We start from the raw sequence: 25,956 nt of genomic DNA, 5'->3' as shown, positions 1-25,956 counted from the left end.
GAAAGATGAAAAAAAAAAAAGATAAAGAGGAGAAAGAAGAAGTGTATTTTCCCCCTATTTTTAGATTACTACAACAAAAGCAACATCGATTATGGCTGTAGCAAAAGCAGTAGCGATTCGGGCTGCAGCAAAGACAGCAAGGAGGATGATCCGGACTGGAGTGGGGAAGAAGAGGAGCAGAGTGGGCATCCGGCTGAGGATGACCTCCTAGCGATGGTGGTGGCCGACCAAGGGCAGGAGATGGTGGTGGCGCACCATGGGCAAGAGATGGTGGTGGCTGAGGATGACCTAGCGATGGTGGTGGCGCCGGCGATCCCACAGCTGGGCGACATGACCACGCCAATTGTGGTAGAAGACTACATCCCACTGCCTCCACCGCCTCCACCGCCTCGCCGCTCTTGGCTCATCAGGCTGAGGAAGGAGAAGGAGAAGAACAATGAGAACTGAACTATGTCAGGTATGTCAGATCTCCAAAATGATCTATATATAGTTTCTAATATGCTTAGTTACCTATGTTAGCTCTAATATGCTTAGTTACATATGTTAGCTCTAATATGCTAAGTTATCTCTACTATGCTTAGTTTCCTATAGGTTAGCTCCAAAATTACTTATGTTAGCACAAAATCACCAAGTTTACATAATAAGCTTATAGTCTTCTTCTTCTTCCAAAATGACATAAGTTAGCTCTAATATGCTTAGTTCACTCAAAGATGGCATAATTAGCTAGGTTGGCTCCATTTTACCTAAGTTGGCTCTAATATGCTAAGTTATCTCTAATATGCTTAATTTCCTATAGGTTAACTCCAAAATTACTTATCTTAGCACAAAATGACCAAGTTTATATAATAAGCTTAATTATAGTCTTCTTCTAGTATTCTTCTAGTCTTCTTCTTCTTCTTCTTCTTCTTCATTTTCTTCTAGGTTAGCTCCATTTTACTTAAGTATGCTTATTTCTTATAGTCTTCTTCTTCTTCTTTTTCTTCTTCTTTTTCTAACATCTTGTTTATCATTTTGCAGATTTGATTTAATTCACGGAAGCTTGCATGGATGGAGTGCTTCTTTTCCATTTGTGCTTTTATTTTGTATCAATGAACTTGCATGGTTGGAACTTGTTATATGGATGGATGGACAACGGTGTAGGATGAATAATGAGAAACTTTTGTAATATGTAAGGATGGAACTATATATGTGTTGGTTATGTATGTATATATGATGAAACTTGTGTGTTGGATATGCTTGTTGTGTATATATGTGAATTGCTGTGTATATCTCTGTATATCTATGAATTGATGTCAAATTGAATGAATTAAATTACAAACAGGGCTGTACAGGCTCTTTGCCGTCTGCCACCGACGGCAACGGGCTCTTTGCCGTCTGCCACCGACGGCAACGGGCTCTTTGCCGTCCGCCGCGGACGGCAAATAAGCCACGTGGCAACCACCTGTGCTTCCTGGCAGCTGACCCATTTGGTCAGTTTGCCTACAGTGGCAGACGGCAAAGGCTTGAAGCTCTTTGCCGTCAGACGCGGACGGCAAAGGCTGCCGTTAGACGCCTAACGGACTAACAGCGAATTTATTGCCGTCGGCTTTCTTTGCCGTCCGCCGCTGATGGCAAAGGCCCCTTTGCCGTCCGCTTCAGAAAGCAGACGGCAAAGAAGCTCTTTACCGTAGCCTACTTTGCCGGAGCCTTTTGCCGTCTGCGGCGGACGGCAAAGCTCTTTGCCGTCCGCCACCCTTGCCTTTGCCGTCCGCCGTGGCAGACGGCAAAGTAGCAGATTCCTGTAGTAGTTATTTGAATTAGAGTGTGTGTCACGTAGTTAGTTATTTGAATTAGAGTGTGTGTCACGTAGCGATCTCCAATTCTAACGTGGATTTCGCATTTCACTGTATCCACGCTACTTTTTAAATACAAATTCATATGTATATGATGAACACCATGGTAGTGAGAAAACTTTTGGATGGATTCAAACATATGACCTACAAAATAGCACAAGAAACTGAGTCAATGTCAACTTTTCGAAACTTAGTATGGCACGAATTCGAAATAATTACCCGTATGCCTGGTCCTCGGTTCAAATCTTACAATGTACACCAAATTGAAACATCGATATTAAGTCTCGTACTATGTACATTCAAATGTTGTTTTTACCCCCCCCCCCCCCCCCCCGCACAAACGCTACATACTTCCTGTATCGGTCAATCTTCCTCTCCTAACCACCTTAGGAAGCTATCGGTTTCCAACACACGTTCATTCTTTCTCTCCATGTTTCGATCTCTAAGTCTCTCAACTACACAACCCCTTTTTCCACTCTGTTACCAAATGTATTTACCTCACACACCCGCCATTGCACCCCATGCCGAGCTCTCTCTCTCTCCCCCCTCTCCCTCTCACCCTCTCGCGCTAAATACATGCATTGCCTATCTAGCCCCCCCCCCAACCTCTCGTGCGCACGGACGCACGTTGTATATCTAGGTCACTCCCTCGAGACTAACTCACTCTTTCTTCCGCACGGCGGGCCACACTCGCTCAATCTCGCTCTCTTTATCTGAGTCTCGTTTAAGCTCGTTTTCTTTCACACACAAATGATATATCTCCCTGTTCGGGCCTCGATCGACACACTCTATACTCTCTCACGCAGATTGTCTATCTAGGTCAGTCCATCCAAGCCGCCGCCACTCTTTCGACCTCATGATGGGCCACGCTCACTCAATCTCTCTCTCTCTCCATATGTCTTGATTGACCTCGCTCTTTCTCGGACAAAAACGATATATCACCATGTTTGAGCCCAATTCGACCTATTCACATTGTATACTCTCTCACACACATCGTCTATCTAGGTCACTCTCTCCAACCCGTCTCACTCCTTCGATCGAACGGCGACCCTATGTGATCGGTTGACCTTGCTTCCTCCCACGCACAAAATATATCTACACGTCTGTGATTGGATCATCTCTCAAGCTCTATCTTACATCCCTCACCCTTGCCAAAAAGCTCAATCGGACAATATCTCTCCAGAGCATATACATTTGTTCAATGAATGTCGGACCACACTCACTTTGTCTCTCTATCTATATGTCTCTCGATTGACCTCGCTTTCTCACACCGTATCTTCCATGCGTTGAAGCTACTACCTCTCCATCCCTCGCAAAGCCGGAGCTATTTACATTGCGAGGGGCACTCCAACCTTGGATTAATTTGTGTAGGCATTTATTCCGGTCGGTTTAGATTATATTTTCGTAGCATTCGGCCCACAACTACTCCAAACACCGTTGCAACCCACGCAACTCCCCTAGTTGATTCCTCTCTGGCTCGGTCATCGCTCTGTCGCACGTCCTTTCTCGCCTTCAACGTTGCACCATGGTATTATTGAAAAAACTATGTTGTTCTCTTTAATTATTATAAATAAGCTACAAAACTACACACCGATAGTCCACTTGGAATGGAACAAATTTCGACCCACAAATTAAAGTTCTACAAACTACATACCGAGGGGCCCACATGTCATGAAACAAGTTTGGACCCATATACAAATTAAAAAATAAAGGACGAGGATCGAACATGCGGCCGGGCCTTCAAGCCACACGTCAATAGGCAACATACGTAGAATAACAATGTTTGTTGTACCCCCTTTGTTCACATAATGTTTTATATTACCACAGCCTAATTAATGGATAACATGTAATATTATTTTTAGTACTATTCGCCTTCACTTACTGGTGGGTTCCATCTGTGCTCTCTCTCTCTCCTCCCCTTCTGCGTTTAGACGCACAGGCAAACAGGAAGAACTCACGGGCGATGTTGCCGTTGACCATATCTGGACGCGTTCACAAGTCACGGCACCAGTTTCACGTACTAGCAGCACTAGTCAGTGTGTACGTGCAATGCACGTTAATTTGGAAGTATATTAAGTGCATGCGGATATTAACTACTAGGATATTATTTGCGTGTTGTCATGTGATTAGCACTATTTTTGGCATGAAATTAACTGCACGCTAAACGTGTTGAGCGCTCGACATTGAAGCAGTCTAGGTCGTTGGATGACAAGGAATACATGTGGCTTGATGACGTTTTGTATTTAATTTGATACGGCTCTAGCAGAACATTCAATCGATCAAACCATACATTTCGTTCAGTCTGACTCCGACTTTAAATTATACGACGATCGATATAAAATAAACGGAAATGATAAACATTCGGATTTTAAGCATGGCAATCCGAACGTTTTTCATGGAAAATTTAGATTACGCGGCAGCGGCGGGGGCGTCTCGCGGTGGGAAGCGGCTCCTCTGCCGTGCTCTATGTGTCGTCGGGCCACTGACCGACGGTGACGGCGGCGTCTTGCGCCGTTCTTGGCGTACTCCTGGACGTTGGCCTAGCTTCAAGGAAGGCCAAAATGTTCTGGACTTTGGAGCGAGTTAACTGGCGGGAGGAGGCGACTGGCGTTGGTGCAAGGAAGCGGTCGACGGCGGCCATCCATGCTGCTGAGGGGGGCACTAGCACCCGCGCGGGGACAGGCGCTGTCAACGGCGCGGCGGAGACATTCGTGTGCACGGGCACCGGCACGGGCGTGCGCGTCAGTGCACGCGCAGGCGCATGCGCTGGCAGGTGCACGGGCGCGTGAAAGTCGGCGGGGACCTCGTGGAACCCCATGGGATCAAGCTCAGCAACAATGTGTGGCTCCCAGCCCATCAATGCCACGGGGATGGGCGCTGGCGCAGTCGGGGCGACAGGAGCCGGAACGGGAGCGGGGACAGGCGCGGCGTCTTCCCGCAAGGCCAGTTCAAGCTCGTCCCAAAGCGCCTTATGTTATTGAGACTCCGGCTGGGTGTCTTCCTCAAGAAACTGGAACACTAAGGGTAGACCATCGTGATGCGGCATGGCGTACGTTTAGGTCAGGCTAGTTGGAGGTTGACGACAAGAGAATCGGAGAAGAAGAGAGAGGATTGTAGCGATACCGGGTAGTGCGGGGTTCATTTTAAACTGCGGCGCCGGCGACATTAAAAGTGGGAGCAGTTGGGACGACGGTGGGCGGCGGAGCCTGGTCAAAGGGCTCGCCTCCCGGTGAGCCTGCATAGCGGTCTGCTCGCACGCCTCCCTGACAGCCGGCGCAGCGCTCTGCTTGCACGCCTCCCGTCGACTCACACGCTTGCTCGGACCGCACCTGCAGATGAGAAGCGGGGACTCGTGGCGGCACGTAAACGCCCACGGTTTCAATAGTGAAAGCGTTCGCCTTAACGTGATAGGTCTTTGTTCCAAAATACCTTGGCTCCTCATTTGTGCAACTTGTCATAAGCAGCTTGTCTCAAATTGAAGAAAAAACTTACGAAGTAATATTTGTGCCATATCACGTGACCATGCTTAGTTTCAAGAATTTATGCTCACTTTTGGATTTTCTGAAATTGAAGATCCAGGATTCGAAACAATATCATTACCTGCATCATGCAATAAATTTTCAAGCCGTACATCTGTCCTGTTGTATTTCTTAAGAAAGTATTTGGTCAAACATTTTGCTTAGTTAGACTTCAGACAAGTTATATATGCAGAGTAAAAGGATAATCCCTCCGTACCAGTGCATTGCCTGATATATTAACTCAAGTACTAGGCACAAACAAACGGGCTCAATTCTGTGCTCATCCTGGTGTAGTAGTAGTAGTACTAGGCAATGCAGTTGACGGGTGACCTTGACGAGCGGCGACCGAGGAAATTGAATCGTGCTCCGCACGGTAGGTAACGTTGTCTAGTTACTAAAGCATCCCTCCGTTGTTCATCGGTAGTCATTATGGACTGGGGACATGAGGGGAATTTCCTAGGGCTGGAATTCTGGCCGCTAGATATTTCGACTTGAAATGTTGAGGCTCGACTGGTTGGGGTTGCCTAATGTGCGTACCACGCACGCCACCGAAGGACACGAGCCCGGTGTTTTTAGGATCAACACGAGCCAAGGTCTGGCTGGTACGCCGTTGGGTCCTACCATTCGATAATACGAAGGGAACCTTTTAAATTGCCGAATGAATCTATGTGTATTACAATACCCGTATTTTCCTTGCAAATACTAATCTCAACGTGGTAATTGAGTTATGACGAGTTGTTGAATTAGAGTGAGTTTGTGATATAGTGATCTCAACGTGGATTTCACATTTCATGGTATCCCTAGTAAGTTTTCCAATGCAAATTCAAATTTAAAAGATGAACAATATGGAGGTGAGAAAACTTTGTATGTATCAAGCATATGACCACACACACACAGAGAGACACACACGCATGAACACAACAACAATCCAATAAGTATAGTGCATCTATTTTTCCAAACCATGCATGTATGACACGAATTCAAAAATACTCCTTCTATTCCTAAATATTAGTCTTTTAGAGAGTTCAACAAGTGACTACATACGGAGCAAAATGAGTGAATCTAGACTCTAAAATATGTCTATATACATCCGTATGTGCCAGTCCATTTGAAGCCTCTAAAAATACTAATATTTAGGAACGAAGGGAGTAAAATGTAAGACATCCATGGTCCTCAGTTCAATATTTAAAATGAACATGAAACTGAAACATGAATATTAAGTCTAGTACTATAGTACATGCAAATGTTGTGTTTAGGCGGAGCTATGATTGTCGGGGGTCAACCCCTCGACCTTAGATAAAATTGTGGAGCTCTGTTTAGGGTTGTTTAGATTATATTTGTCCCCACCCTCCCAACCACCGATTGGTTGTGCACCCCCCACCCCTCCTCCCCGGGAGAATATCATGTGCCCCCATACCTTAGATGCTATATGCCGATACGAGTTGCTTGGAGCTTGTAGATCTGAGATATAGCAGCTCACATGATGTGTCTTAATATTTTTGCAGGAAACCTTGATGAGTTTGAGAATTGCACACAATTTGTAGAAAAACTACTTAGATGCCCTTTGATCCCATATCCAACGACCTCGAAGCTCGTATCACCGTAGCATCTAAGATGAAGGAGGACATCATATTCTCCTGTATGTAAGAATATCATGTGCTACCACACCTTAGATGCTTTGGTGATACAAGCTCTTCGGAGGCGTTGGATTTGTGACCCAACACCTCCTCGGTGGTTTGAATGGTTTTTTGCAGAAAAGCCCCAAAAGAGTTCAGCCACTGCTTACAAGCACAAAGACTGCTCAGATGCTATTGGATCTCAGATCAAACGACCTCCAAACTCGTATCACCGTAGCATCCAACCTGCGATAGCACCTTATGTTTTCTCGCACGGGAGAGTATGAGGTGCTCCCGCACCGTAGATTCTATGGTGATACGAGTTCACTGAGATCTAACGGCCCATAGTAGGAGGTTTGAATGTTTTTGCAATATATGGCTAATAGAGTTTGGGAAATGCGCAGAAAGTACAAGTACTATGCATGTGCCATCTGATCACTGATCATACGACCTAGATGCTCATATCACCGTAACGGGTAATTAAGCTACGGGGAGCACCTAATATGAGCACCGGGGAGCCGTTGGATCGAAGATGCAGCGGCACACACGAGGCCTGAATGTTTTATTTGCAAAAAAACCTTTGGAGAGTTTGGAAATTGCGCATAATTACAAAGACTACTCCCAAGCCATTGGATCTCACTTCCAATGGTGTAAAAACTCGTATCACCATAGTATCTAAGCTGCGGGGTGGATGTGATATTCTATGCCGCTGTCATTTTTGTTCGTAAACTTGCAAAATACGTGTAACTCGTGCCGTTACTTCTCTAACCACGCAAAGTGTTTGTTCAAAAAAACCATCCTACACTGAAATATCAGAACAACACACGGGGGTCCCAGTTGTCATTAATCAAATTTGGACCTAAAACTAACAAATCTGAAAGACGAGATTCGAACTGGCAACCTGGACTACAAAGCGTAAGTCGATAGCCTGAAAAAACGAACGGTTGTTGGCTTTGTCCCATAACTTGATTTTATACAGTACTTGCGTTGAGTAGAGAAGAGGGAGTGCCTCGTCAACACGTGCATGACCGTTGTCTCACTTACTGGTGGGTCCCAGGTCTGCGGTCTCAATCTCTCTTCTCTCCATCGTCTAACCTCTGCACGGGCACACACGAAGAGCGGCGCTAGCTTGCCGTGGTGTTATTGCAACTAAAAAAAGCTTGGAAAATAGAAGAATCGCCTAGAACAAGAGACGTTGTGGCTGGTCGAGACGGAGCTAACCACATCTATCCTCCGTGCCACATTTGCATGATGAAGCTGTGTGGCTAGTGGGGTGTTTTCGACCGACTGGCTGGGTCCCGAGGTCGAACCATAGGTACTACGTCTGATACAGTATATTTTTACATGCACATTTTTCCTCCGTGCCGAGACGTGGCACACCCTACCGCGCGGTTTCGGGGTCCTCCCGGGTGGTGCACGCATATATTCTTCCTGACGTGGGACGCCCTACCGCTCGTTTTCTGGGTCCTCCTCGGTCGTAATGCCGAAGCAAGTAAATGAGTCGTCAAATCACGAAAGACCACTTTTCCCACCGAGTACATCAGTGAAGCACGGTGGCTAGCTAGTTGGGCTAGTTCGACCGATTAGCTAGGCCGCCGCCACATTTGTTTTTTCACCCCTTTTTTTATCTACTTGCCCGCAGTTAAATTTAAATATCCACCGCGGCGTTGCTCTGGTGTTTGGGTGCGGCAGGATTTTTAATTTTTTGATTGACGGGAGCAGGCGCGGCAGGATTTTTAATTTTTTGATTGACAGGAGCAGGCACGGCAGCAATTAGTCACGATGACTCCGCCTGTAAAAACCCACTGCTCCCTGATGTGAGAAGTCGTCGACTGGTGTTTTACCGTGGTGAAAACCAAAAGATTCCCCGCTCCCTCCGCCTTCCCGTAGATTGCATTGCCTTTCAGCCATTTCGCCCCCTTTGCTTCCTCTCCCCATTGCTTCTACCTGGTGCCATGGCGGCGCAGCAGATCACGGAGTCCGAGGTGAGGCGCCTGACACAGGAGCTCCATGCCAAGGATGCGGAGCTCAGGGCCAAGGACGTGGAGCTCCGTGAGCTCAAGGAGGAGAGGAGTGCCATGCTCCTCCGTTATGTGCGGGAGTTCATGGAGCTTCAAAAGCGGCAGACGTCCACCACAAAGATGCTCGAGGCGTCGGCGGCGTTGCTGCAGAAAGCGGGAGATACGATAGGCCGTCAGGGGAGCCGGCTGGAGCGCGAGCGGGCCGATCGTGACGAGGTCCAGGATCGCCTCAGCCACTTGGTGAACCAAGTTGCCACGCACGTGTTGCGGCTGCGCGATGCCTACCGTCGTGCCAGCGCAACGATGCCGGCCGTCAGGCTAAACCCGTTCGACCACCCGGTCGACTTCAACGAGCTGCGGCTTCCTGACCTGGTCTCCTTCTTCACCTATATCTCCGAGGAGCTGAGCCGTCTCCGCGCGATGGTGGGGGCTGAGCTGGACAAGGAGGGGTTGCGGGCTGCCGTCGCCGTTGCCGGGCGAATCCTTTCAGGGCTCCGTCACCGGAATCCATTCATGCCATTGGACGCCGTCTTTGACGAGCTGGCTCCCGTCGACCGGGAGCGGGCTCTGCGGGCGGTTGCACCCTGCATCACTAACGTCGTGCGCCTCGAGAAGCAGAGGGACTTCGGTGGTGTTTAGGCGCCCTCTGCATGGGCATGTCCATGTCTCAGCGCAACATGACCGTTGGATCAAACTCAGACGGTGCAGATCACTCACTGTAGCACAAAGCGTGTGGGTGTGTTTGGTTGCATTCTCATCTCAATATAGTTGTTTCCTCTTCGTGTATTTTTGTCAACCTACTAGTGTGGACTCATGCACCCTTCATGCACTCTGCCAAACACCCAAAAGTGGGTTGAGAAGGGAACTTTTTCTCCCATCCCGTGCACCCTTCATACACCCTGCCTAACACTATTCGTGCTTCATATGGTTCATGTTTCATGGAGTACTGTAGCACCGTACTCTCCGTGCGCTGTGGACCTAGTTCTGTTAACATTGATCTCACCGTTCATTCTTGACCAGACAGTCGAAAAAGCGGAACTATGTTACATATAGGAGTAGTTGACATGCGCACAACATCATTTGTTATCGTCATATCTTACTACACTAGCAACAAGATTGTGTAGTACTGACGTATGAACCACTGCACATGCCTAGTAGTAGGAGCACTGTGTATGTTCAAGTGGCTGCCGTGTTTCGCACTCCTCCGTCGTAAGAGTGGAAATGCTTGATGTAATCATTTTTTTCTTCAGAAAAACAGTGGACACACTCTACCGTGCGGATCCTCCTCCAGCCATGCACTAAATTACTCACTTGCACCGATGTGTGGGACAGCCAGCACCTGGGTCCACCAGCCATGCACTAAATTACTCCATAGTAGAGTGACGATAGACTACCCCGATCGAACCGCCGCAGTAATGCCCAATGAGCCGTCAAATCACAAAACCCCCTCCTTTCCAGTAGTAAGTTGGACGGACGAAGCAACCATCATTTCACTCTTCTCTCTCAGCTTCCTCTCTTGAAGAAAACCCCCACTCGCTTCGCTTCTCCCTCATCTCGTTCCTCCTTTCACTCTTCTCTCTTAGCTTCCTCTCTTGGATGGACGCCGGAGCACCGGCCGACGTGATGTCTATGGCTCTGGCCAAAACCGTCGAGGCTCATGGTACGAAGAAGCGCAAGCACCCCGCCGAGACTACCGCAGACAAGCTCAAAGCCATCGCCCTGTCCAAGCCCCCCTCTCCGGGATCCCTCATTAAGCAAGTCCAGGTAATGTCTCTTGTTGACGATCTTTTTCTCGATCTTGATCGTGTTTTTTCATCTAACACGCAGTACTAGTACTGGTAGTACAACTTTTTGGGTGATCTTGCATGTGATTTTAGTGTGCCAAATGACGGTTCTAAATTCCTCTTTTGACCAAAACATGCGAGAGGTTGACACTGATTTCTTATAGATTACTTTCAACTAGTACTTTATGAACATCAATGCTACCTTTTAAGAGGGTATATTTGCCTCAGTAACTTGTGTTATGGATATTGCATGTAATCCCTCTGCTCTCATGCCTTTGAAGACATGTTCTAGTGTCTTTGTTCACTCATTTCTGTGCGTATATGTAGTCATATATGGAGTATAATATCGAAAATCATCTTATATTTGTGAACGGAGGTAGTAATAAAATATGGTTTCTGTTTGAATTAGAACCAGGTCCGCAGTGGAGATGAAGTTCTCAAAGTCATGCCGTGTGAACTGGAAGACCTGATGATGAGTTCTACTGCTGAACTATCCAGCTGATGTGTCCTTGTCGCCACGTGTCCTGAACTAGTGTTTTCCTGTAGCATTGTTGTCAGGCGTGTTCTCGAGGCTGTACTTGACCACAACAATTTCCTGGCTGTGCCTTCGATTACGAAGGGTGTGGTTCTTGTAAAGCTTCCCAACAAATCTGATGCGGCCTGTCTTCATCATCATGTTTATGAGTGGAAAGACCACTCTGTTAGGTTCTCCAAGGTTGACAAGATGGTGATGGTGCATGTAGACATCTCACACGAAGTCCATGGCCTAGTCAGTTATGCGGGGTTCATCCCGTAGGTCGGTGGCAAGAAATAGTCTGCAGAGTTTAGTTAGTGCAACTTTGCTTGTCTGTAGTAAGTACTATTGTTCAGTACTTGATTTGTGTTTGTGAACCCTGCATTGTTTATTAGTACTGCCGCTTTTGGTGTGTGAACGGTCTATGTTAATGTCGATGTTAATGTCTGTCCACTCAATTCAGTCTGTATATTTTGAAGTATCCAGATCATATTTTTTGTGAGGACGGTTTAACAATTATGGTTACACTCCAAAATTTGTATGCATTGCAGGGTTTATCGCACCCACCAGGATTTCTAGTCCCATGGATGTTCGGTCCATACGATTTGTCACGACCTTTGGACTGTCCTGCTTGTGGGAGTAGGCGGGGCCCCTGCATGCCACGCGTAGTTGGACGATCAATCTTCTGTTTAGTACTTCAACATAGTGATTTCCTGGTAAGGATTCACTTGTGTCACATCAAGTAAATCTTATTGATTTACTGTCTAAATCTTATTGATTTAATGTCATGTTTTCTTTCTTTTCCTGCAATTTTACGATGCAGCTTTTGCCATGTGACATTCATCACAGAATAAACCGTTTGGTTTGCTCTACGATGGCTATTTTTGCAGGTTTCACTTCTTATGTCGTGTCAGTAACGAAGGCACTGTCCATCACTTATATTACTGGAAAAAATTGGATCAGTCTGTTGTCTGAGTACAAGCTGAATCCCTATGATGAACTGCAGTTTGGTTTAACAAAAACGCCACAATTAGTCCTTCTCGCGTTTAAAAGAAATGAAGAAAAAAACTGGATCACGGTCACGGATCCTAGTCAAGTTAGAAAGATGATCATAGCAGACCAGACACGATCGCCGCTGTCTCGCACAGATCGAGCACCGGCAGTTGCTCTAGCACTAACAGCGGCAGTAGCTCAGTCTGATCCAGCTGAGGATTGGGCACCGACAGCGTCAGCGGATCAGTCTGATCTACCGGAGGATCGGGCATCGACACCGGCACCTGCTCCGACACCGGCACCAGCTCTACAAGGAGCACCATCTCCGGCAGCAGCAGCGGCTTCGGCACCTGCACCAACACTTGCACTTGCATCTGCTCTGGCCCGTGGAGTTGCACCGGCAACAGACTGGGCTGCAGTTCGCACTTCATATACCAAAGTCCTTACAAAAATCGACATGTCCACCTTCTTGGTAAGCATTGGCCGCCCAAGTGCTTCGTTCTTTTTTCTTTCCATGTTGTTTCACATGATTCACTGTGTTGATCTAACTGTTTGGGTATGTCTTCTTGTTTGCAAACAGAGAATTCCTAGAGCAACGAGGGAGTCGTTCAACAATCTGGGCGACCGCGGCCAAGTTTCTCTTACCATGCGCAGCCTTGGTGTGAATGAACCTGCTCAATATACCGTAAGTACAAAGGATGGTCGCATGATGATTGATGCTAAAGGATGGTCAAGGTTCAAATCTAAATCATATCTTGCGGTAGGGGATGATGTCAAAATCGAACTTTCTCGGCAAGGAGAGCTGGTCCAAATCAACTTTGAAATTCTTCAGTAGCAGCACGCAACTGCCGAACTGATCTATCCTCCGATAGATTTTGATGTAATAATCTGGCATGGTAAAACAAGTCTCCTGTGTGTATACGTAGTATGACAGTATTATTTATCACATGGTATATCGTTGATAAAATTGCAACTCTGATTGCTGGTTAGGAACTGTCGTTCGATTTCATTCCAACAGCTGTCGTGCTTTATTCAATTTTGTGTATTCGCCTTGCGACAGCCTCTAAAACCAGCGCCGTATCGATCGCTTGCAATATGAAAAGCGCTGAGGTAGAACACATGGGCCCCCAAACATGCAGGGTCGGCCTGCAGCCCAAAGTCCAGAACCGTGAGCCTATCTGAGTATTATATTCTCAACTGAACCCCCATAAAAAAAGCTGAACCCCCATAATGCCCGTGCGTTGCAGAGGGAGTATATTTCTCGGCAAGGTGAGCCTGTGATATAAAAGATTTGTATATTTCTTTACAGAGGGAGTATCTCTCTGTCAAAATATATATTTATGTGTAACTAGTTACTCCTGTCTTTCTACTTCCTTTCGCTGATATGTGGGGCAACCGGCAACGGGGTCCACGTGCCATATGCACAAATTAGAGTGCACAACTTCACGGTAGACACACCCCGGTCATAGCACCACAGTAATGCCCAATGAGCCGTCGAATCACAACCCCCCCCTTTCCAGCTTTAGCAGTAAGCTGGACGGACGAAGCGGCAATATTTCATTCGGCCTCAATCCCCTTCTCCCTCGTCTGCTTGTTCAGAGAAAACCCCCTCTCGGCGATTGCATAGGGTTTTCTCATGGAGAACCAGGTACGAGTTCTTCATCCATCCCCGATAAATCCAAGTCCCTTGGTCGCAGGTAATCCTAGGATGGCAGCCACCGTCGTTCATGCATTTTTCTTCCTACTGAATCTAGTGTGTTTCATTTGTAGTGCCCAAAGTGCGAGTACCCTACAGGTTTCTGCGCCCTCGGCGAGACGCCACACTTGTTCCTTCTCATCCTAACACAGCATTTTGAAACGCGCACAGTATGTTCCTAGAATCCTCTATTCTATCTGGGAGGGTGGGGGTTTTTTGAACATGCTGTGTTCTCATATTATTTTTCCTGCAGTGTATTATTTGCTCTGCCAGAACACATGTACTCAAGATGCTCGGCCTTGCCATAACTGAATACACTAGTTTAATGGTCACGGTGAAGACAAGCCATGGATATAAGTTCCAAGTTGGGTTCATGAACCAAGAAGATCGCTGCTTTTTTATGGCCAAACTTGGATAAACTTTCTCAAGTGTTACGGACTGAAAGTTGGCGCACGAATGTTGATGGAAATAGCATAACCTGCTCTCATCTTCACTGCGATCTTCCACCCCGACGTCGTTCCAATTGTTCATCCATGTTAGTTTTGTATCTGGTTCTTGCTTGTTGCCTTGATTACTTCTTAATCCACCTATTATGTCTAACTAATCACAATTTAACTTTAGAAGTAGCAACGAATCTCTCACGAAGATGCTACTTCTAACTAATATTTTCTTATAATTGGTGGCACGTGTAGGTTTTTTCAGAGTTAAGCAGTCTGCTCATTTGTTACTCTGTAATAACTCGGTTGTTACTAATGGCACTGAAGTTGACTGGATCAACATCCACAAGTTCCTACACTTTATTGATCGTCTTGAGGTCCTTGTGGGGCATTTCAATGGTGGAAGGCCACGTGGGATATGTGTGCCACTGCTGCACTCGTTGAACAGGTCCAACTGTGTCGAGAAACTTATAGTACGAGCTGTTTTCTATTATATATGTTGTTCATAAACTATTGCTTATACACAGTTTTACAGCTGTGATCTTCTTGAAACAGGAACTGCCGAGTTCTATTGTTCCTATACAGATGCCTGACCATGGTCAGGTCAGACTTGCGCTTGGTCACAACATGATGTTTATGTCGACCTACTCAATTCCCCTTGGAGGTGAAAAGATACTTATTCATGGGTGGTCTCAAATAATGAAGGCCCGTCCATCTTGGAGAATAGGACAGAAGATTATGTTCATGCTTTTCCATGGCTCTAAAGCGAATATCCTGTTTATTGACCACGTTGCGAGATGAAGCCGCTTTCAGAAGGTTGTGGATGCGCGGGGTGGCACCTGAGCCTTGTCCTGGGGCTTGGCGGCCTCACCCTTGGTTAACTGTAGGCAAAGTAGCATTGTTCGAGGCGTGCTTTGTACGGTTGAACCTGTATAAGTACTCATACTGCTTTCAGCTTTGGTTGTTAAGTGCCCCTGCTGGTTTCAGTTAAGGTTGTTAAGTACTCCTGCTGCTTTTACAGTCTGTCGTGTTTCTTCAGTCTTGTCTTCCTCCAGCTGCCAAAACCAAACCAGCGCCGGCGGGGCCGCCTGCTTCCGCCTCCCACGGCTGGCTACGCCTCAGCGCACGCATCGCCGCCCCCACCGTCTCCTAAATTGTTAACGCCGACGTCCTCCGCGCGCTTTGGTGCGCCCGCCGCGGCGCCGCCCTCTCGCGTTGTCAACATGGTCAACAAACAACAGGAATTGGCAGAAGTACGTGGAGAGGATGACAGTAGGGGCCCACCACGTCAGCGTATGGAAAAATAAAATGCTTCCTCCTAGTGTTTTCCTGACATCTGGGACCCACGACATTGTGAGTGTCGTGGAATTGTCACGGCAGATGTCCTCAAGCTAGGACTTAGTCGTGGAGCCATCGCCGCTAGGAAGCTTGAAGGGGTTAAACAGGACAAGGAACACGAGGGTTTATACTGGTTCGGCCCCTTACGGTGAAGGTAAAAGCCTACGTCCAGTTGAGGTGGTATTGATTAGGGTTTCGATGACCAGGGAGCTTAACTGCTATGCCTGGCTCTCGATCAGATCTTTCTTGTCCCTAAACCGCTGCCGGGTCGTCCCTTTATATAGAGAGGTTGACGCCCAGCAGCTTCTGAGAGTCCCGGCAGGCTCATAAGAGTGTCCGGCTCGGACTCTCAACTATTCTTGCCTTATACTACAAGTTCTACCATAATAACGGTTGTAACTACGGGCCTTAAGCCATATCCGGGTCTTAAGCCCATCTTTGGCCCACCGTCATCAAGCTTGGCGCCGGGCTTTAGGTGATGATCCTTATATGTAACCCGGCCCCTCCTGGCGGGTGACTCTAAGGTTTATATCCTCAACATTAGGCCCCAGATTGATTTGAGCCGGCTCATGTCAATCTTCAATCCTTTCGACAGAAAATTTCCGGCTTACAATTGTGTGAAGGCCATAACCCGGCGTGACGTCATCCTCTGGATTCCGGGTAATCCGCCGTGACGTCATCTTCCATTAAATCCATTTTTTACTCCACCATATCCGCAACGGATCTTATCTTTACTGTCATCCCGAAAATCGAGGCGTTTTTATGGTGAGATAACCACGCCGTGGCCTCCTCGTTTCTCGCGCCCACTTATGAGCTTGCCCTTATAAATAGTCCGGCCCGATGAGCCTTCAGCCATCCGTCTTCCTCCTCGCGCCACTGTTCTTCCGCTCGAGCTCTGTTGTTGTCGCCGCCGCGGGTCTCCTCCTCCTCACCAACTCCGGCCGCTGCATCAACCTGTTGTGTCCAGAGAAAACGGCGGCGACCTCCGCGACTCACCAGCACCTGCAAGTCCTTGCTGCCCGTAGAACAGATCTGCAGTAGGGTTCTTCCTGTTCTTCCCGTGTTCTTCACCGTTCTTCGTGGGTTCTCAGTAGATTTGATTTTTACAACTCTTCTTGATCTTAGACTTGCATAGAACCACTGCGGTAGCTGTTTCACTTCCATTCCCAATGTACATAGGCTCCTTTTTACTGCATAGTGGCTCCGTTCGAACCCGCGAACTTCTTCTGCGTCTGTTTTAGGTCTAGAAATTTTCCTTTTCAGCCGACCGTTTTGATCCAAATTAGTTACTGCAATGTGCGAAATCTGTTTTCACCACACTTAGTAAAAAACTCCACCCGTTGAGTCATGGTGGTTTACATTTCCGGTTTAAAGAAGCCACGTGCCGTAGAACCTTCCGGCTCAAAGGAGGCCATGCGCCATAAAATTTTCCGGCTCATCTGTGACAAGGTCGTAGACAATCGAATTACTCTCAATACCTCCAGCGGCTTAGATAACCCGATGCACCTAGATATATGTCATTAGTCCCCTCCATAAGCCGCCACTTTAACATTGAACTGTAAATTTCCTCCGGCTTATAATTAAACCGGGCATGTTTCCTTTTATCATAGGCTTCCGACTTTCACCATGCCTCCCAAAGCTCCTAAAGCACCCATCACTTGCAATTGGATGAGGTCCAACGTCACCGACGAGACCTTAGCGGATTTTGTAAAGTCGGGTTACCTGCCCAAGAAGGATGTCATGTCCTACCGTGCCCCTGACCCGTCAGAGGAGAGACCACAGCCAAGGGACATGGAGGTGGTAATTTTTGCGGATCATATGAGCCGGGGCTTCGCACCGCCCGGCTCAAAGTTTTTTAAAGAGGTGCTGAACTTCTTTGATCTGCGGCCACAAGACATAGGACCCAATTATGTGTCCAATATATGCAACTTCCAACTGTTCTGCGAAGTCTACCTTGGAGAAGAGCCCAGCCTGCTGCTCTTCAGAGAGCTCTTCTACCTGAACCGCCAGAACGAGCGCGCCAACGGGCCAAGTTTGGAACTTGGCGGAATCTCCATTCAGCGACGGAGAGACTGCCTCTTCCCTTATGCCAAACCGCCAAGCCACCCAAAGGACTGGAACCAGACGTGGTTCTACTGCCAAGACACGTCGCCGGCTGACGAGAGCCCGCTGCCCGGCTTTCGCCCCTCGCGTCTGGAACCAACACACCCTCTGTCAGACAAGCTAACTCAAGCGGAGCGCCAACCTATGCTCCCCACCATTAACAAGATCAAGGCTCTCCTGGGCAATGGTCTCAATGGAATTGACCTGGTCCGGGTCTGGATCTCGTGGCGGGTGATCCCCTTGAGCCGCCGCCCCGGCTTAATGTGTGAGTACACAGGCCGGAAAGATGACACCCTGCGACACAGCCGCAACGATCTTCCTGAAGACGTTGCTGAGGACATGACCAAGGCTCTCTTGAACGAGAGCTTGGCAGACTGCGGGAGGACCAGCTTAAGCCCCTTCTGCAAGACCAACCCGGCCCCAGCGGTAAGCCGCTGATCTGGACATCTTATTTTCTTCCGTAGATAGCTTTCATCTGAACCTTAAGAAATCGTCATTGTATTCTTCAGGCCGATGACAAATTCTGGAAGGTCAAATATGATCATGAGGCGTCCAAGAAGGCCAGGAAGGCTAAGAAAGCCGCCAAGAGAGCCGCTCCCCGCAAGAAGGGAAGTAGGCCTACTGCTTCAGAGCTGCTGCAACTAAGCGACAGCTCCGAGTCAGAGGTAACCCCTGAACCTGTAAGCTCTTGTTGTATTTGTTGTTTATTTCTGTCCACCTTATCAATAATGTTCATCAACAGGATGACACCGGAGCAAGTAACCCGGTGGTTGAAGAGGTAATGACACTTTCCTCCGACTCGGAGCCCTTGCCAAGGCTGAAAATCCGAAGGGTAACCCGGAAAGTAAGATTTTCTCATCCTTTAGCTTATCAAGATCCTCAATTTCTTTTGAAGCGACAGATTCATGAGAGCCGGCGGCACACCCGGACCAACAAGGACGCTGACCTCTCCTCCGGCTTACCTGACGCATCGAGGAAACGCCGAACCGAGGTTATCTCCAACTTGTACCCTTTTCATCCTTTGGCGGGTGTTATACGTCAACCGCTCAATTCTTCTGATTCAAACTATCAGGAAACCTCACCCTCCTCTGGTGACTCGATGCAATCAAACCTGCCGGCCTTCAAGACCGTACCCGGGTAATGATGATCATCTCTTGTTGTGCTTATCTTTGCTCATACTTTTGTACTAACCTTTTTGTCCTTTCAGTGCCCAGGCAAAGCTCACCAAGAGGGCGAAAAAGAACAAGCCGGTCGAAGAGCCGGACTTGCCTGAACCGGAGGTAGCAGCTCAAGAACCGCCAGCTGCCTCTGCTCCTGAAGCCACTGCTCCAACCTACAAGCCAACCGCAGAAGCTTCTGCTAACCCAGAGACCTCCAGCCCGGCTCAGCCGGTCAATGACCCGGACGTGGTAATCACCCGGATGGAGTTTGTTGAGCCGTGGAGACCTACTGCGCTGGCCAAGTGCTCCGCCAAGGAGGAGTTGCTAGAGCGCCGCCGGGCTAATCTGGACCTCACCGACTACGCCAATCTAAACATCGGAGAGATCGTCTCCGGCTATGTCAGTCAGGTGCACAAGAGCCGGGATGTAGAGATCAGCATGGTAAACCTGATTCAGCAGAAGTCTGAGGTACCACTCTTCTTTCTTCTTGCTTACTGCATAGTTATCTTGTTATTCTTACCATACTCTAGCCCCCAAGTCTACTACTTATGATAGAATATGTTGTAGACTTAAGTTCCGGCTTACTCGCTTGAACCGGTAATTTGTAGAAACTTTCGACATGCATTAGCCCCGAAGTGCCAAGTGTCTTTGCTTAGAAAGTGCTTGGGACTTTAAAAGTCGCATAATAATTATTCATACTATAACCCGGAAATTGTGCAGGCTGCTTACAAGAAGCTTGAGGCTGACATCTCTGATTTGAAAACCCGCCTGAGGACGCAAGAAACTGAGACCCGGAAGGCCAACGCCAAATTTGTGTCCAGTATTGCTGCTCAAGAGAAGCTGAAAAAGGACTTTGAAGCTGAGCGGAGAACTTGGGCCGAAGAGAAGGCTACTCTAGTGAGCCGGGCCGAACAGGCGGAGAAGGCTCTGACGGAGAAAACCGCCGAACTCTCTGGCTTAAAGCGCCACGTGTCACAGATGGTCGCCGCCATCTTCGGTAAGTATCCCACCGGCTTTCATCAAGTTTATAATCTTTATGTCTCGTAACTCCCATCATTGCCAGCGGCTTACCCTACTCTGCTAAACAGGTCCAAGAAGCGCCAACCTCAACCAAAGCGTGCTGACCAAGTTGAAGGCCGTGTACACCCTGGTGGAGAAACTCTACACCGGGTCACAGCGCGCCTTGGCCGTGGTGGCTCTATCCAATGAGGTGCCGACTCACCTGGCGGAAGTTCTTCGCCGGCTTGCCGTTCTTCCCCAGCGTGTCCAAGAGCTGCGACGGGCCTCTGCAAGAGCCGGAGCCATAGCTGCTCTGAGCCGGGCCAAGGCGTTCCTTCCGGAACTAGACCCGGCGGACATTGCCCTAGGCTATCCCAGCTTGAAGGAAGATGGCACCCCCTTCGACCAAAGGGACTTCGCAGCCTGCGTGAAGATCGTACGCCCGGTGGCCACTCTGATTGGAAATGACATGGATCTGACCAAGTATCAGCCGGGTTACGATGCAGAGAATCAGAGGATCCCCACTCCGCGCTATGAAGCCATCAGCTTAGTCCCGCCGACTCGTAAGCACACCTTTGCCCCGGAAATTGACCCGGCCGGGTTAATTGACGAGGAAGCTCAATTTGAAGCTCTGAGCGGCATTGACTGGAAATCGTCAACTTTCCAGGTCTTGGGAACAACCGGAGGAGCGGAGAGGGATGAGCCGGAAGCTTCAACCCAGCAAGCATCTTAACTCTGTAGGCGGCTTATTTAAACAATGCTTCACCCTTTTGGACTCAATGAGTCTTGTAATAGAATAGGACCAACACTTTAACTTTGCCGTGCCATCGTGCACGCGTTGAATGCTGAATTCCACTGAAGTTGCTTCCTTATATTTCTCCGGGTCATAGTTGATCATCCATGTTCCTTAAGCTCAAATAGTTGCCTTTAACTATCCTGCGTCGAAAAACAAATCACAAGTCTCTAGGCAGCTTACCGCACTGAAAGTCATAGTCTCATACATATAACCCGGAATAAAGAGCTAAGTCATGAAAGACTGATCCTCCATCATATCCTTCATATAACCATAATAACACACTTACCGGCCTTCAAGTATACTTCCGGTTTATATAACCCGGAATAGCAAGGTTTAGTACTGTGAATAACGCCGATTTACCAGTCTGAATAACGCCGATTGTGTTCGACTAGTACTGTGAATCAAAGTTAAGCCGGCAAAGTGATACCCACCGTGCACACTATTGAAATAATCAGAAGAACTTTTTGTAACTCAGAAAAGCTTAGGGGCTTCCGGTTCGAATACGACCAGAGACCCGTCCCAAAGGGGTTATGCTAAGATTCGAATGCGATCATATAGCCCCCAGTGGGTGTGGCGATGCCAATCAAGAGGGTACCGACAGCTATGTTCTCTTTGATTCGAATACGACCCATGTTTGAACAGGAAGCCCCCAAATGACTTCAGGAGTTGTTTAACGACGCTGATTCGAATACGATCCACATCGGTTCCCAAAGGGGTTAAACTATGATTCAAATATGATCAAAGAAAACTCCCCAATGAGCTCGGCACTTTGCCAATCAAATGGGTATCGACAGCTATGTTCTCTTTGGTTCGAATACGACCTATGTTTGAACAGGAAGCCCCCAAGTGACTATATTGTGTATGGCTAGATTCGAATGCGATCATAAGCCGGATCCTCCTTCAAGTTATCATGTGATCTTGTAATGAAAACAACACATTCACCTTTGGAGGAGAAAAAAGGACAGAGGTCCTGCTTTATTTCTTATCATAATATATACATGGCTTAGAGAAATATGTACATTATGAGAGTCGGCGGCTCAAGTGTAATAAGGCCGAAGCTGAGCTATGTTCCACGGCCGACGGGTCTCTTCCTCCGACTTACGTGAATCTTTGTGCTCCCGAATGTCAATGAGGTAATATGACCCGTTGTGCAAATTATTGCTGACCACAAAGGGCCCTTCCCAAGGCGGGGATAGCTTGTGCGCATCTGTTTGATCTTGGATGAGCCGGAGCACCAGATCGCCTTCCTGGAAGACCCGAGATTTAATCCGGCGACTATGATAACGGCGCAGGTCTTGTTGGAAAATCGCCGAGCGAGCTGCTGCCACATCACGCTGTTCGTCCAACAAGTCAAGAGCATCTTGGCGCGCCTGTTCATTATCCACCTCCACATAAGCCGCCACTCGAGGTGAGTCATGACGGATGTCACTGGGGAGAACTGCTTCCGCTCCATAAACCATGAAGAAAGGCGTGAAACCTGTAGACCTGTTAGGAGTAGTGTTGATGCTCCACAACACGGAGGGTAACTCCTCCACCCAACAACCCGGCGTCCGTTGTAAAGGGACCAAAAGCCGGGGTTTGATGCCTTTCAGAATCTCCTGATTAGCCCTCTCAGCTTGACCATTGGATTGAGGGTGAGCCACTGATGAAACATCAAGTCTAATATGCTCCCGTTGACAAAACTCCTCCATGGCGCCTTTGGATAGATTGGTACCATTATCAGTTATAATGCTGTGTGGAAAGCCAAAGCGAAAGATCACCTTTTTCATAAACTGAACTGCCGTGGCTGCATCACACTTGCTAACTGGCTCTGCTTCAACCCACTTGGTAAATTTGTCAACTGCCACCAAGAGGTGGGTCTTCTTATCCTTGGACCTTTTAAAAGGCCCAACCATATCAAGCCCCCAGACCGCAAAGGGCCAAGTAATTGGGATCATCCTCAGCTCCTGAGCCGGCACAGGAGCCCGTCGCGAGAACCTTTGGCAACCATCACATTTACTGACCAAGTCCTCCACATCAGCATGAGCCGTCAGCCAATAAAAACCATGACGAAAAGCCTTGGCCACAAGAGACTTTGAGCCGGCGTGATGGCCACAATCCCCTTCATGAATCTCACGCAAGATCTCTTGACCTTCCTCAGGGGAGACACAACGCTGGAACGCTCCTGTAACACTGCGGCGATGCAACTCACCATTGATAACAATCATTGATTTAGACCGCCGGGTTATTTGTCTGGCCAAAGTTTCATCCTCAGGCAAATCTCCCCGGGTCATGTAAGCCAGATAGGGCACTGTCCAGTCCGGGATGATGTGGAGAGCCGCCACCAGTCGTGCCTCCGGGTTAGGGACAGCCAAGTCTTCCTCTGTAGGCAACTTAACAGAAGGGTTATGCAGGACGTCCAGGAAAATATTAGGCGGCACCGGTTTTCGCTGAGAGCCCAGCCGGCTTAAAGCATCAGCTGCCTCGTTCTTCCTGCGATCGATGTGCTCTACTTGGTAACCCTGAAAGTGCCCAGCAATGGCATCAACTTCACGGCAATAAGCCGCCATGAGAGGGTCCTTGGAGTCCCACTTTCCTGATACTTGTTGAGCCACGAAGTCTGAGTCGCCGAAGCACCTTACCCGGCTCAAGCTCATCTCCTTAGCCATCCGAAGACCGTGGAGCAAGGCCTCGTACTCAGCTGCATTGTTGGTGCAAGGAAACATCAACTGTAGCACATAATGGAACTTGTCACCTTTAGGGGAAGCCAATATGACTCCAGCCCCCGAGCCCTCCAATTGCCTGGACCCATCGAAGTGAATAGTCCAATATGTGTTATCCGGCTTTTGTTCGGGCACTTGTAGCTCTGTCCAATCATTGATGAAATCCACCAAGGCCTGAGATTTAACAGCAGTGCGTGGCACGTATTTCAGACCATGAGGTCCGAGCTCTATAGCCCACTTAGCCACTCTCCCTGTGGCCTCTCTGTTCTGAATGATATCTCCAAGGGGGGCAGAACTGACCACAGTGATGGGGTGACCCTGGAAATAATGCTTAAGCTTCCGGCTTGCCATGAACACACCATAAACAAGCTTCTGCCAATGCGGATATCGCTGCTTGGACTCAATGAGCACTTCGCTGACATAATAAACCGGCCGCTGAACCGGATGCTCCTTACCCTCTTCCTTGCGCTCCACCACCACAGCCACACTGACGGCTCGTGTGTTAGCAGCCACATACAGCAATAAAGGCTCCTTGTCAACCGGAGCAGCAAGGACTGGGGGCTCTGCCAGCTGTCTCTTCAAATCCTCAAAAGTAGTATTAGCTGCATCGTTCCAGACAAAGTCATCAGTTTTCTTCATCAACTGATATAATGGCATGGCCTTCTCCCCCAAACGGCTTATAAAACGGCTTAAAGCAGCGATATGACCCGCCAGGCACTGGACGTCGTTTATACACGCCGGCTTAGCCAGGGAGGTGATGGCCTTGATCTTCTCCGGGTTAGCTTCAATGCCTCTGTTAGAAACCAAGAAACCCAAGAGCTTGCCTGCAGGAACACCAAAAACACACTTGGCCGGGTTAAGCATCATCTTGTAGACCCGGAGATTATCAAAGGTTTCCCTCAGATCATCTATCAAGGTTTCCTCCTTCCTGGATTTAACCACAATATCATCCACATAAGCATGAACGTTGCGCCCAATCTGGTTATGAAGACAGTTCTGCACGCAACGCTGGTAAGTCGCATGTGCACTCTTGAGTCCAAAGGGCATAGACACATAGCAGAAGGCTCCAAAGGGAGTGATGAACGCCGTCTTCTCCTGGTCCTTAACCGCCATTTTAATCTGATGATATCCAGAATAAGCATCCAAGAAACTTAGGCGCTCACAACCCGCCGTAGCATCAATGATTTGATCAATACGGGGAAGGGCGAAAGGATCAGCCGGACACGCCTTGTTCAAGTCCGTGTAATCCACACACATCCGCCAGGTGCCGTTCTTCTTGAGTACGAGCACCGGGTTAGCTAACCACTCTGGGTGAAAGACTTCAACAATAAACCCGGCCGCCAAGAGCCGGCCCACCTCTTCACCAATAGCTTTCCGCCTCTCTTCATTAAACCGCCGAAGGAATTGCCTGACCGGCTTAAATTTCGGATCAACATTGAGAGTGTGCTCAGCGAGTTCTCTAGGTACACCTGGCATGTCAGAAGGTTTCCATGCAAAAATGTCCCTATTCTCACGGATGAACTCGATGAGCGCGCTTTCCTATTTTGGATCCAGATTGGCACTGATGCTAAACTGCTGAGATGAATCACCTAGAACGAAATCAACAAGTTTAGTCTCATCAGCCGACTTAAATTTCATTGCCGACTCATGCTCCGTAGTCGGCTTTTTCAGAGAGGTCATATCTGTGGGGTCAACATTGTCCTTGTAGAATTTTAACTCCTCTGTTGCACAAACAGATTCTGCATAAGCTGCATCGCCTTCCTCACACTCCAAGGCCACCTTCCGGCTGCCATGAACCGTAATGGTCCCATTGAGACCCGGCATCTTGAGCTGTAAATACACGTAACACGGCCGTGCCATGAACTTGGTGTAAGCCGGCCGCCCGAATATGGCATGATACGGGCTTCTTATCTTGACCACCTCAAAGATCAATTTTTCCACCCTGTAGTTGTGCTCGTCTCCAAAGGCCACTTCCAACTCAATCTTGCCGACTGGATAAGCCGACTTACCAGGTACCACACCATGGAAAATAGTGTTTGACTGGCTGAGGTTCTTATCAATCAACCCCATACGACGGAAAGTCTCATAATAGAGGATGTTGATGCTGCTGCCTCCATCCATGAGCACCTTAGTGAACTTATATCCTCCCACCTGAGGAGCCACCACCAAGGCCAAGTGACCCGGAGTATCCACCCGGGGAGGGTGATCCTCCCTACTCCACACTATAGGCTGCTCAGACCACCGCAAGTAACGTGGAACCGCCGGCTCAACAGCATTCACAGCCCTCTTATGAAGCTTCTGATCTCGCTTACACAGACTGGTGGTAAACACATGATACTGTCCACCGCTAAGCTGCTTTGGATTGGTCTGATAACCTCCCTGCTGTTGTTGATGACCCTGGCCAGACTGTTGATTAAAGCCCCCTTGACCGTTCTGAGGATTAGAAT

Source organism: Aegilops tauschii, chromosome 2 (genome assembly GCF_002575655.3).
Source record: "Aegilops tauschii subsp. strangulata cultivar AL8/78 chromosome 2, Aet v6.0, whole genome shotgun sequence".
Lineage (NCBI taxonomy): Eukaryota > Viridiplantae > Streptophyta > Magnoliopsida > Poales > Poaceae > Aegilops > Aegilops tauschii.
The sequence above is the reverse complement of the archived record's forward strand: the minus strand, read 5'-3'. Positions refer to the sequence as shown.